The sequence below is a fragment of the Halichoeres trimaculatus genome, unplaced genomic scaffold, assembly GCF_033239565.1.
Source record: "Halichoeres trimaculatus isolate MK-OKI-2021-1 unplaced genomic scaffold, fHalTri1.1 fHalTri1_scaffold_9, whole genome shotgun sequence".
NCBI classification, from domain to species: Eukaryota; Metazoa; Chordata; class Actinopteri; order Labriformes; family Labridae; genus Halichoeres; species Halichoeres trimaculatus.
In genome coordinates, this window is record NW_027437188.1 from 30,471,469 (window position 1) to 30,486,254 (window position 14,786).

General features: G+C 38.7%; 1 protein-coding gene across 11 annotated transcripts in view; it reads left to right on the top strand.

Moving 5' to 3' along the window:
• The window catches only part of tenm4 (teneurin transmembrane protein 4), a 223,760-nt gene that overhangs the window by 64,973 nt on the left and 144,001 nt on the right, over positions 1-14,786 (top strand). For 6 of the 11 annotated variants that reach the window (XM_074680344.1, XM_074680340.1, XM_074680345.1 and 3 more), the window contains exon 1: positions 2,867-3,340. The exons of 1 other annotated variant lie outside the window; for it this stretch is intronic. The gene's annotated coding sequence lies outside the window, so the exon portion shown is untranslated. Of the gene's footprint in view, positions 1-2,865; positions 3,341-14,786 lie in introns of those variants that run through there. 4 more of the 11 variants (XM_074680343.1, XM_074680346.1, XM_074680349.1 and 1 more) reach the window with 2 other exon arrangements.

Genomic DNA, 14,786 nt, shown 5'->3' on the forward strand with positions numbered 1-14,786 from the left:
CTATATAGTACTATTAAAACATTTAACTGTAAAGATTTTTAGGTGTTACTTTTAAATCTAGCTCCTTAATGTATTAAACAGTAAAACTGGTGCACAGTGCTGATCACACGCTCCAAATGACTTGGATTTTGTTTATAACTCATTACACAAGCTCAAGCTACAAGATATAGCCTGCATCGATTTGTTTTTCACACTCGGGGCCACGTGAAGAGTGGTGCATAACCAGTGAATTACAGCCCACCACCTGCAAACATGAGCCTGAATGCAGCCTCTAAAACTGGCCCCTTCTCCTCCTGTTGCCTGGGTTAACAAAAAATCTCACATTCCCACAATGACACGACCACACCAAGCCAGTCTTCAGTTTTACATTTGAAAGCATATTTAACTTTTCACTCCTCCATTCACAGCCTGTGAGCAGTAAGACTCTGAGCCCAGCCAAGATTAGCTTTTGGCAGACAATGCAGTGAATTAAAGGCCACACATGGCCCCTCTCTTGTTCTCAGGGTGACCAAACACACTTCCAGGGCCAGGAACTCTTGACCAGTCTTTTTAACCCACGGGGAGAAACTAGGAGTTAGAGATAAGTATATTGCGATGGATTTAGGATGAGAACTTGGCTGGACAAAAGTGTTGTCAGATGGAACAACACAGATGGTCTTTTTCCTCGCTAACCTGCCAAACTTTAGTGTCAGGGTTTCAGTTCAAGTCCAGGAAATCTGGAATATTTACTTCTATAATCATGCATTTTAGTTGCATATTAAACATATATTAGACTTTTGATAGCTCCATAATCCTAAAATATGTCTGTTTTGTCTTCAATCATAAAACCTTCTTGGCATAAAGAGATTATAATTTCAGCCACATGCTCAACAGATGTTGTTTTTCTGAAGTTGTCATGAACTCATAAACAAGTCAAACAATTCAAGCTTGTCACACATGTTTCTCAAACGGTTTGTTGGACTATCAAATATTTGGTTGTTTAAGTGAATATGAATTACCCTGCAGGGTTAATGAATAGATTCTGGTCAAATTTTTGCAAATGTTGAACTACTCTGTAAACTATTCCAGTTGAGTCTCTCATATTAACCTGGAAAACAAGTTCATGTTTTGATTTATGTTTCTATGATAAGGCACACTGTAATTTAGGGTTAATATGTCTCTCAGCACATCCCGTAGACATTACAAACAAACAAAAAAGGCTGTGTCATCACCATAGTATATTTTCTCCAAGTTACTAATAATTTAACAACAAGAACACAGAGTTCTTGTTTCCGTTTATAATTCATTCAACCTTTATTTAATCTCAAGATGCCACTGAGAGCATGAACTCATTTATAGTGACGTCAAGAGCACATTAAAACAGTACAATGAATAAGGAGAGATAAAGAAACTAAAGAAACAAAAATGCACGTGGATACTTGAGATTATGTGGAGCGTAGTTTAAAAATAGTTACAAACATGCAGGGGCAGCACCAGGGGTGGGCGCAACAGTCCCAGGCCCCTTTTCTTTGAAAACAATTTTTTTCTTTCTCTATTTATTTTTTCCCCTTTTTTTTCATGATTTTAAAGAGGAATTTTATGTTTCAGACCTTCATCAAGCAAACAGTTTAATCAAAGGGGCAGGACGTCTTAAGTAAGAGGTGGCGATCGCACCTGTGGACAATCATCATCATGACGTGACATCTGCACCAGTAAAGATAAACATAAATACACAAAGCAACATACATTAACTTTCTGACTAAGATAGTCATCATGGTGAAAGCCTTTTTTAAGCCTACAAATAAGGCTAAAAACAGAAACATCCACCACAAGATATGCCGTTTAGGGGGCATTAAAGGTCCATAAGACAAAAAACATAAGAAACAATACATTAGACTTTAAGTTGACACAGTCCATTGATGATTATATTTCTTAATACTTTACTTTCTTGCAAGTTAGACAGTGTGCGGGAGTCCTCCTTCCTGTTTAAATCGTCTTTTTTCTCCGACGCACCTCTGTGTCCTAAATTAGATGTTACAAAGAGGAATTTTATAAAACTTTGTCACTTTATCATTTTGCTATGTTAAATGCCATGTCTTTATAAAATGAGCCAAGTTTGGCAATCTTTTTGCCTGTTGGTAAAAAATTTATGAACCACTTAGCCTCATGTTATATTATTAAGACTAGAGAATGATTTTGGGAAAGTCTGTAGATTTTTATCTTTTATTTAACTGAAGTTAATGCTGCTCTTTGGTCAATTTCTTTGATAGCCATTGCCATTTGGTGACTAAAACGTTAGAAAATTTGTATTTAATATTAAAGGATCAAAGCAGCCAAATCTGCTTTAAAACATACATACTAACAGTAACATATTTATATAGAAAAAGTTATTTACTTAATTTTTTAATTTAACGCTCATCCAAAATTGAAATCCTAGCTCCTTTTCTGCAAACATGTACATAGTGGTTCCCTGTATTGTTTTGAAATTGCCCTATGTTAATAACTGAACTTAGTTTTAGTGTTTAAGATAATGTTTGAAGATGTTTCTCCAATTTTAGTTAAACTCTTGGTACTTCAAATGTCATCCAGTCACCATCTTTAGTCAGAAAAATGTCAAGTTTAAATTCTCTATAATATTGGACATCAGTCACTCTCTTAGAAAATGTGTAGAAGCCACATATGTTGTTTTTCTCCACTGTTTCTAAATGTACCTCCTGCGTGGGATGTTGAAGGGAATAAAATTATACACTGAAGGTCAAAAAAATTAATGCAGCTTCTTTACATGTAGCAATCCCCCATTGGATTACTATCAGCTATTTGGAGGAGATGAACGTCCAGGAGAGGCTGAAACCTGCAGTTATTTGGAGGGACTATAGCGTAGTACCGAAGGGGGCGACCACGCACAGTCGCACACTCATCCCTGCTCCAAACTCGTAATTGTAAATCGTGAGGGAGCGCGCAGCTTGTCATTCCCTGCATATCTGCTGCTGTGTCACCTTATCTTCCACAGTGTGTCCGGGGACTATTTCACGTCTTACACCCGGAGGATTTTTACAGCCCACATTGAGGTGTGTGCATGCTAATGGACACCTCCTCATCCATGTGAGCCTCTGAGAGAGCGCTGGAAGCAGCAGCAGCAGCACCTTGGAGGAGCAGAAGGAGGAGGAGGATTTTTCTGCCGTACCGTGTCGTGCACAGTGGAAATACACTCGCCTGCTCGGGGTACTATCAAAGCGAAAGGGAGGGAAGAAGAAGAAGACGGAGACCAAGTACAAGCACAAGGGCTTTTTGGGGGCTGCCAGACTCTATCGGTGAATTGTCATCGGGACAGGCCTGCTACAGTGGATGTGTCTTCAGAATGGTAAGGTTATTTTCAGGAAGATTCTGTCAGTGCCGAAAAAGCAGACGGCTGCGTATAAGCATCATGCAGTAGTGGAGAAAGCGATGTAGAGAGTCGCGACACTTCACCGTGGATCTCTTGAGTGTTCACGCCGTTTGTTTCTGCTGTCTTATTAAGAATCTGCCCCGATACCCGCATGTAGTGCCTCGGACAGGGAGAGATTAACGATGCTTGGTGAACGGCGCAGCACGCTCGGTAGGCTCTCTCTGCTCTCTCTGCTCCTCGTTTTCAGGCTGCCCAAAGGGTTTGTAGATCGTTTTAACATCACAGTCCGTGAATGTGATATCTTGTACAACCTTAAAAAGTCCACAGTTGCCTTTCCTAGCTGGTTCAGAGATGGGAACGGCTGCAGCACGTCCTAAATAATGTGAGATAGGTACATAAATAACGGATGAAGGCGGAGGAGGACTTGCTTTCAGAATTTAGAGGAAGGATGAAATGCTTTGCTGACTGTGGACTGAACATGAGTGCTAACCTCGACTGTTTTCCTGAAGTGCGATTTTTTCTAAAGCTTTTTTTAATGGGTAATAAATCATAAATATATGTTTTAGTTTGGATTTGGACTATAGCACCCCCTCTTTTTTATATTTACAGGTGAGTCCGGATTCAACTTTCTAGTCGCCTGTGTATCATAGAGAATCTGATCAAAGCTGCTGGATTGTGTCTGTGTCAGGTGGTTGTTTTAAGTGGGACGGAGCTTTGTGGGGCTGGAGAGGAAAATGCAAACATAAATCAATCACTAACCAACCATTAGACTTTGTACAGCGGCACTATAAAAGTGTTAACTAATTTCTCAATCATTACACCTCAATTGTTCTTATCCAGTCCTTCATTTGGCCTTTTTTTTAAGTTAAATTTGTGAGGCAAAGTCTTAAAAAGTGTACCGTGACATAAGCACACAATTAAAGCAATGAAATATGGTGTAATTTATTTATTTTTGTCTTTTTATGTCTTAAAAAACATGCTCGGTTATTCCGCTGTTCACATACATTTGATACCAGAGGAGTGAAAGCCTGAGTAGGACCCATGGGAGTCATTGTTGGGGCCCTACACAAAGCTTAGACCAGCTCTGCACTCTGACAGGGCTACACACACACACACACACACACACACACACACACACACACACACACACACACACACACACACACACACACACACATACACATACACATGTATTATTCTACCTCTAGTACAGTCTTTAATACATTGAAGGTGTTCAAAAATTTCCAAATAAATGGAGAATTTTTTTCAAACAAAGATTATAAAGTTAAAGCATTACATTTCAACCTCAAAATCCCAGCAAATTGAAGCATTTAACATCAAAATTATCAACTGCTTTATCATAATCCAAATTTTCTAGACATTTAACACAAATTTAGTGTTTTTGGTGAGATGATTTCATTCTAGTAGTCAAAGTAACCCAGGACATGCTGCAGAAATTCCCACCATAAAGAAACTCTGTGTGTGGAGGGATTTGTTTTGCATATAATAGAGTCACAAGTGCCACCATTTGTTGTGAAGGGATGCATGACCTCAGATATTAGAGGTTAAATCCAAGGGAATCCAGGGGCCCTCCATCCTCCAGGGCAAGTGTTTCGTGAAGGCGTTGTATAAGAAGTCTGAAGTTGTTAGGTCCAGCCGAGGTTAACCTTTGTAGAACAAGGCTGCGTTCCCTCAGTTGTCTTTGTCGTGCTGATGAGCTCTGAGAAGCAGCCTCTGCACTAGTTCTCTGCATGATAAGAGAAGAAATCCCACCCCCCCTCCTTTGTGATCACAAATGAAAAATCTGTTGCTTGTTTTTCGCCTTTGTTGTTTCATTGTGAACTGAATGCAAAGCTACTCTCTGAAGGAAAGATTGCAGGAAGAAAGATGACATGTAAGTTGCAATTGGACCTTGTTATATTCTATAAACGATTGTTGTGTTTGAACCAGCGTTGGTAGTGTTGAGGGCAGAACCATAACAGAGAGGAAACAATGAAATGCCTTCGTCCCTCAGGAGTTCTCTGAGGGGATATTGTGTATTTCAAGTAATAATTGTTGTGAGAACTATACGGTCATCTGGAGAGGGAGAAGTAGATGCTGTGATGTTGGAGTGTCTGCTCTTCATGATCCTGCGTGGCTCGGTGATAACAGCAGCACAATAGAAGTGTTTTTCATTACAATAAAAGGAAATCAGAAAAACAGTCGATATTAAAGTGACAGCTGTAAAAGAGAATAATGTAAAGATCATACATCAGGTTGTCCTGTTTGTTTCTCATATACCTGATTTCTCAACCGAGCATGCATTGGGTGCAACAAAAGGAGAGGGAAATTTTCTAGCCTGGAGTATTAGGTTTAGTTGGAGCTGCGGTCTGTCATCTTGTGATTTATCACACGTAGAACTAATGGGTAGCTGTCACAATTACACCCTCCCTTCACCCAACCACACACACACTCCATCTTCTCCATCTTACTCAAAACCTCACACACGGTCTTCTTTTTTTTTTTTTTTTCAACTGTTGACAGGGCAGCTCCAGACTTGGTGTGATGAGTGGAGGACACCACAGAAATCAAAACCATGTGGTGGCTTGAAGTGACCAACCGGTTGTTCTGTTGCAGAATGTCTTTTTCTTTCTCCTACAGACATCTCTGAAAGTTGTATTTTTAATGCTGCAGTTTGATATTTGCTGAGCACAGGATTGACTGAAAGTTATTTTTGTGGCCCTATGCACCTGACCCTGATACAAAAATAGAAATCTTTTTTTTTTGTTTGAGGTTGTAAGCGTGTTTTAAGTGTCTTAGCAAATCAGGAAGCTTCATGGGTTCAATGTGAAATGAAAGGTTACTAAAATTTTGACAGACATCTTTAAAAAAGTTCAAAGACTTTGGGATTTTAGATTATGAAAGGGCATGGAAACTCAAATACTAAGCTGAGATCGCCCAGAGGTTCATCCAAAATACAGACATATTAATGCTTTGTAACTCTGCTAATCTTTAAACATACCATGCTTTTGTCACTAGATTTGAATCACCTTAACACTAATTGAAAAAAAAAAGGGAACAGAGAAGTGTTTTGTGTCATATTCATGTGCGCTGAAAGCCAAAACTACTATAAGACTCAGATTTTTAGTGTTGTGATGAGAGATAAGAATAGCATTTAACGCTAAAGTCCTTTGAAAGAATGTGTTGGATTTGTTTCCACATTCTCTGCTTTCCTGAGGCATTGCAATGTTCACCATTTCCTCTAAATCTTTAAGATCCATTTTTCAAAGGCCTGGAATCCTACACCTGTTTGGTGCTCTGTAAGTCAGAATCACTCAAACAAAGTACGTTAGAAGTGAGGCTGGGGAGGAAATTATGTGCTCCAGCCCCCAGACACAGGGTAGTATTTCTTTTCCTGGACACTCAGCAACAGACTCCCCTTTGTGTCCAACATTTCATAGTACGCATGTAGCAATTTTTGGGATGACTCTCACTGCTGTGGAAGCTAACGACAATCTGCAGGTGTTGTACTTATTATCCTCACACACTCTGCTTTGATATATTCTTGTCTGCTCAAAGCCACAGCCGAACATAATCCTGCTCACTTTTTTTTTTTTCTCGAAATCCCCCTTCCCATATACTCTCAGTTCATTTTGGAGTATTTTGCAGGTGGTGTGTTAAAATAAGGGCCAGAGAACATTTCTACATAAGCTTGGATGTGAAATCACAAACGATGCATTTCTGCATTTCAAAGTGGGGGTTTGTTCAAGTAAATTTCAATCCTTCTACATGAGCGTGTTAGGTGTTAGGGCCATTTTAGTTGCTGTGATTTTCAGACGTGAGTGCAGGTGAAGGGGGGCAGTAGGAAAACGCTACTTGAACAGTGGTTGAAAAAGCTGTAAATGCACTGAACAAGGTAGTTACTTGCCAACCCTACAATTACCCTGAAAGTAAATTAAATCTCCTTCCACACTGTCTCCAGAAGGCGACATCCGTGAAATTCACAAAGCAGCTGATTACAACTTGTTTTCAGTAATACACACGTAAAGCGTTACAGCTTAATGTTTATATTTAAGCTGCCAAAACAGATCATTTTGAACTGATTGGTTGTTTTAAAATCTTTTGTCATAAATGAGGTTGGGTACAGACGAACAGAATCAAATTCTTATGTTGAATTGTGGTTCTCTACCCGTGATGAGATGGGCAGCTGTCTTTGTAAGGACATTAGGTGGTTACTTTCGACTTTTGATAAAAACCGAACAATATGAGGCCATTTCAGTGCAACAGGTGCATTTTATACTACTGCTGTTCTCAGGGCGTAACCTTAAATTCTTGTATTATTACTCTCCAGTTAGGCACATTTAACAGTGGAACCATAGGACTGAGAGGTAGTCCAATAGTGATGGTGCTTTCATACAAAGCAGTTGATTGTAACTTGTTGTTTTAATGTAAAATTATGATTAAAGGGCTACTTCAAAATTTGATGTTTGTCAAAAAATGTAGGGATGCACCGATCCAACTTTTCGTGTCCTGATACCGATACTGATACCTGGGTTTTGGGAATCAACTGATACCATTACTGATTCGATACCAGTGTTAAATAATAACCTGCATGCTCTACTGTGGGATAAGACAGGGAGTGTTTTGAGTGAAAGACAAAAAATGTGTGCATACAGAATTACTGAAGGTATTTGTTTAAAATATAAGTGTTTAAGTGTTAAACAGCAGTTTGGTTAAAACAAACCTTCAGAACTTACAGAAATGACTATTTAATTGCAAAGTTTTATACCCTGTATACTAAATCATAGTTTGCCTTGGTGTCATGTTGGGACCGATTCTTTTTCACAGATACCCGATCCTGCTTTTAGGGGTCGTATCTGGGCCGATACCCGATACCTGATATCAGATACCCAATACCCGATACCAGGATCGGGTTGGCGAGTCTCTAAAAAAATACATATACACCAACAGAAATTACCTTGATAAAATAAGATGTTTAGTGTCAACCCTTGTCTTAGTTTTGTTGATTTAGACTTGTTAACTTCTTCAGGGAGTTGTTCAAAATACTTAATCTATTTCAGTTCAACTAAAATTTTCACTTAAGTTTCAGTTTCAGTTTATTTTGGACAAATAAAACAGTTGAAAACAAAAACAGTTAAATTAGGGGTACAACATACCACAGTTTCTTATAACTACTAATAAAACATTCAACATGTCCGAAAAGGAGTAGGAAGAAGCAAAAGCTTATCATGTCCTACCCCCACTTCCTCTCCCTCTAAATTAACCAAAATATTTTCCTTACTAACCCCCCCCTCCCCCCACTCACCCCCCCTCACCCCTTCACTCATCCATCCGCCCACATATTAACCCGGAAGTTAATATGTGAAGTGAACCCCTCATTTTTGTTTATTTGTATTACGTTTGTTAGTTAAACTTCTTCAGGTTGTTGTTTGACAAAAATCTATTTTACGGACAAACGGTCTGTGTCATGGAGTTTAGAAGGCAGATTTGTGTCATACAGTCTGAAACCACCTGTAAATCTAGTTATTGTGTAGAAAGGTTTCATATCCATAGCCTACCCTTCTTACTTACAGTGACATTAAAATTGTAAGTCGCAAAAGCATTCTGGGTATTAACTTGAACGCTATAGCTTCACAAAACAGTTTGAGGCGCTCATATCCACTGCATTTCCCCCTCACTCATGGTGACAATAAACTTTAGATCACAATTCACAAAAATATTCTGGGTAATAACTTTTTAACCCCACGCCTGCCTGAATTCCTTCATTGTCAAGTTGACATGCATAACTGATGTATTTGGACATAGATTTTCAAGTTAATGTATTTTGCAGTTGAGACAATGCCAACTTATCATTAAGAGTTATCAAAACAATTTCAGTAATCTTTTCTCATATTTAAATAGAATAATATGCTAGAATAATAAATATGCAAAATCTCATTTTACAGTAGATAGATCTTCCGATGTAAATTGTACCAGCTAGATAAACTGTAGTCTTGAGTATGTGACTGAAGGGCATTTTGTGGACTTGGTCAGATTTTGCTCAAATATCGAGAGAAGGATGACAGAAATCTAACAAAATGCAAGAAAATAAAGTTAACGAAAAAGCTCCAGAGCCAAAAAAGAGTTTGAGCGAAGAAAATGTCAAAGTAAGTGTCATCAAACAATTTGCTCTAATAGAGCAGATTTGGCATTGCTGGCCCTAAAACCTTTATGTTTGATTGCCCATCATGCACTAAAAAACTCTCCACTGATGGAGAGAAATTGAGGCTGACCATTTCAAACTGCTCCCAACTACTGCTCACAGACTGACTCGGCCCAACTGTCGGGTCAATGTGTTTTACACCACTAGAGTTAAATGCACTGCAACAAATTGCCCCACTCTCGTTGTTGTAAGTTTACTGTGGCCTGCTGCAGCTCGGAACAACAGATACAAAAAGTAAAAAAACAGGAGTAATAATTTGATAACTGAATTTGCAGTCATGTTGAACTTGAAGTACAATGACAGGATTAATACAATGTCCTTACAGTGTTTGAAGGTTACATTATGAGGCTGTTATAGCTGACAGGCATCATACTCCTTGCAACTATCAGACTAAGTGGCATCTTATATTTTCTACATCTTGGAAATCCTCCCATCAGAACAGCCTCCCTTGTGGCATTTCATCATGACCAGGATAATCTTATGCAAGACAGTGAAACGGCAGTTAATTTGCAGGTAATTAAGCCCTGGTGGTTTGCAGCTGGAAAGCAACATGTACAGTAAGGCTGCAGTCACTCTAGCAGTGTAATGTTTCAAATTATAACATCGATACAGCACAGTTATGTCTTTTCTTTCTTTAATATTTATGAATGCTCATGCACGTTCCGCGCATAGCTAAATGCTATCATGTCCCAGTAAAAGGAGAAGAAAGGTGTAAGCGCATGCAAATTTATCAACTGATCTCCCTCTTACACTGAGCTATGAGTGTTGCATTTTTCCTTGTCAGAGCAGTGAGTGGTGGCTTTAATGAACATTCATAATGAAATGGTTTTCAGCTATAATTTGCATTTGTTAACACATCACAAGTATTGGAGACTTCATGAGCTGCTACTCTCTTTGCATCATTGAGGGAAAAGTTTCTGCAGATAGTTATCATTTGATACAGTTTGTAGTTGCAGGATGCGTACAGGTTGGTGGATTTTAGTTTAAATCAAATCAGTCAAGAGCACAATCTTAGGAAATAAAAGTGCTGTATTTCAAGAAAAAAACACTGCTGGAATATGATGTTTCAGATGTGCATAGTGTTTGATAACCAGGGATGGGTACCTTTCACATTTAAAACAATACGGTACTGATACCTGGTACCTGGCAATCGAATCGGTATTGGTACTCAATTTTCGGTTCTTTTTTGTGTGTATGTGGCAAAAAATATCAATTTGTTTAATGATAAAATGGATTGTAATTTTTTTTTAGTGTAACACATTTATTCTTCAATACATAGCATAATGCTGTGTTCATGTCCAGCATGGAAAATCACCTACTCTGCCACTCCCCCACAGTCACAAGGATGCATTCAAGTGCATAACATGGTACCTTTTGATTTTTCATGAATTGCACCTAGTACTTTTAACAGAATTTGGTTGCTATCTATAAAAGTATCCAATTCAGTACCCATCCCTATTGATAACCCCATCTGAAGCTTTGAAAAACATTTCAATTGTGTGGCCTATTGGCACTTTTTGGTTGTGGTTTGGACGAGTAAAATCTACTCTTAACTATTTGCACAGTCCTCATGGAGTATATCATGGCTATCCTGATCTTTATAATATGCTAAATTTTCACTGGCCCCATTTAATCTGCAGTAATTGGTTACGACAGGGGTTGGAATAGGTAGACAAACAACATGCAATTTTTATACAATCATAATACATTAATGACTATTGGATGTGTTCGGTTCTCTGCATTACAAATGAAGCTGTTCTGCTCTAGATGAGTGTTACGTGTGAGCCTTTCAGCAGGTCAGGGTTTGCATCATGAAATACTTCTCGTTGTATGTGAAGTTGTGCCAGAGTGAGGCCTACCAGAATTTCCCTCTGCAGTATTACAGACCTTTTGTAAGGTTTAACTTTCTACTGTTCGGCTTTGGGCCTCGGTTTCTCTCAGATCTCATGCTAATTTGTTGCTGTGAGCTTAAGCTGTGATTTCTTTGACAGAGGCTTTTAATGGATACAAATTAGGGCTACATTAAAGGGAAGGTGCAGGACTTTTAGAAGCTTATACTCCTCAATGACAAAGCCCCCTCTTAAGACATGAAAACATTTTTAGGTCAGAGCTGTTGTTTTTTTAAAGGCACCAGCTTTCCTTCAGCATCTCTTAGAACCTTGTCTTCCAAATCGCACAGTAGTAATTATGCATGCGCCTAAAACTGTAGTGAAGTTAATAAGTAATATGATTACACAATATGATTAAAGGGGTAAGTTTTAGGGAAGTCATTTCCCCTTCTTTTCCTCTTCCCATGATCACACTAATTTCATTGGGATATGCAGCTTAAAGGTGTGCTAATGCAAATCGTGGATGCCTTGTTAAAAGGTGTCTGCTGCTTTAGAAGGTGAGGAATCACGCATCACTGCAAGCTGCTGCCTGAAACTCTTTAGATGGAAGAAATTTACATGCAGGAAGTGTTTGTAAGTGTTAAAGCTTAGTTAAAAAGAAACTCTCTCACATCCGTTGGTATATTTAATCTTAAAGGCTGCAGTGTTGACAGTCAAAGCATTCTTGGTGAACATGCAACAGTAAGACGAGCACCGTGAGATTTTGCTCTGGAAACATTTATTTGGACTTAAAGCAGGATGAAATAATTTTGTGGTCAGTATTTTCTGGGTCTCACTAATCCAAGCAATCAGATAGCATCTCACAAAGAAATCTGTTCCCCTTTGATTACGTCCATGTGCATGTCACGTCGCAGCAAGAGTCGGCTTTTCTCATGTTGGACATGATGATGTTCATGTTCTCTAAAGGTCCTAGGGCAATTGAACCAGAGACCTGGGTGGCAACCAGCACATTATCAGGGATACCATTTTAATTCTGTATCAAAACTTTTGAATCCATTTTTTTATTTAATTTTTAGAGTCAGTACTCTTTGTTCTTTTAGAAACTGTCAAATTTCACAACTTGCTGCACACCTGCTCAAAAACCTTTCTGGGGCAGGGAAGTGCTGAAAGAAGTTGTCAATATATTTTGCAAGTGTTAGGCAGCGAAAAGGAGTGATAGCTCTCAAGGGGGCTGGCCTTAAGCTGTTCTTCTATAAATATTAATAAAGCCCAATAGCTTGCCTGGAAGGAAGCGAACAGTTTGCTCATGTCACAGACCGGGCTTCGGTGTGACAGGTTTGTGAAAAGAGTGATGAGATGACAAAGAGGCAGTAAGATGACATTTAGTGACAGGCCTCATTTTTCAAATATGAAACGGCATCAGTGAAAATGGGAGCTGAGGCCACTGACCTTACCCTCAGTAAATTGTGGCTCAGTCAGCAGACGAAACTTCTAATGAGTATTTCTGTTTTTGTTCATTTAGTTTACGGTCACCACTGTTCAAGAATATGTTCATCAAAATAAGGGAAAATGTAAGAAGTCATTAATTAATTGATCAGTTTGGAGACACTTTGTGATAGTGGGGGAAATGTTAATCATTGCAGGATAGTTCATGCTGGTTATTTAGGAACATTGTAGAACTACTTAATACTTTGATATAATCCTTGATCGACTGAAGCCAACCATAGAGACAGACATGACAAGTTTTGGCTGCTGCTGACAAAGCCCTGCCAAGATGGTTGCATGCAACTTGGACCAAGCACGAACACAGAGCCCTGACTTAGTTTTTATTTTCATGCCTCACAGAGCATGCTGGTATTGTTTTGACAGAGTGGATTTCGAACTCATCATTGATAATCACAAACACTTAATACATTACCTAGCGTAAGGTAGATTTACCCTTTTCATGTTGAGTTGCCCTGAAATGAACTTTACAATAGAAATGTGTCACAGTAATTAAGTAACAGGTTATTTTTAGCACCTGCATTAAGATACACTTTAAGATCTACTCGAGGAGCCCTGTCATTGTGTCACAATGTGTTTCAGCATGCATTTGTTGGGTGTATTTTTCTTCTCTCGTACCCAGTGCCAATAAATACACCCAACAATGAATGTATATAAAACATTTAAAAACTTCCCCTTCCCTTATTTTAATGCCTTGGCAATATCTTTAAAAGATTCTTTCTCTCATAATTGTTTTTCTGAATCAAACCAAATCAGATCATCTTTAAACAGCCTGGCTAGTTGTTCCTCCTGTGTTGCCACTAAAACATGATTGATTCGTCCTTATCCAAAGATTAAACAGGTGCGTTCACAGACATGGCTGCCATGCGGCAGTCATTATGCAGAGGCTTTGTTATCTCGGCTTATAGTATCTAAAGCATTTGTATTAAAGGCATTCTGAAGCAGTGAAGAGATAATTCCTGTGTGGTAAGGTGTAAAATTGAGCAGCTTTGATGTTAAGCGGTCTATTTAAATTCAAGATGAGGGTGTTAATTAGTTGACAAAAATCTCTTTGGTTTTAAGAGTTTTTTCTTTAATCTCTCTGGTCTGAGATCAGTTTGCTACTTTTGAGCTCTCAAAGAAAACAGATAAGAACAGCAACACGGTTACCAAACGGTGGCGGTGTACTTCTGCACATTCTCTCATCAGTTTTTAAATCACAAAAACGTGTTTCGGATCACTAAATAATAATTTTCCAGTGGCTTTTAGATTTTGAACCATTCCCTTTTCATGGTGCAAAATTAAAGAATGCAGCTCAATTTACAGAAACAACCATCAAGGTTACCTGGTGAGTGGCCAAATCATCTAGTTTTGGTTCTTTTGTTGGTGGTGAATAACCCCAGTGAATCATGACAGCTAAACACTCAGCGGGTGGAGCTGTAATGTTTCAGAGCTCAGGGAAAATTCACTCTGACAAGTTGTCAGACAAGCAATTCCAATTATGCTTTTCATGGGCACATATAGTACACGCAGTATATAAGTGTACATGAAGGAAATCTGCTATAATCTAAATAAAACATTTAAGGAATAGGTGCAAATGAAAAGAAAAGGATACCTTATAGAATAAACAGGATCTGCAAACTGTATTCACACAGGACACTGAGCCTGTTTCTATATGCAGAGCAAAGCAGCTAATTAGGAAATAATTACCTTGTTGAATGGGAATCCCATTTTGTAGTCTTCCCTCTGTCTTTTCTGCAAATTCTTCTGGATCCTCAAATGGCAGATATCCATCAGGCTGGGCTCCTGTTCTGTGTCAGGCAATGAGCAGCCCTGATCTGTGTGGACACAGCACTGCCATTGTTTTCACAAAAAGGCAGAACACTGCTGACTTAAGTGATTTGATGGA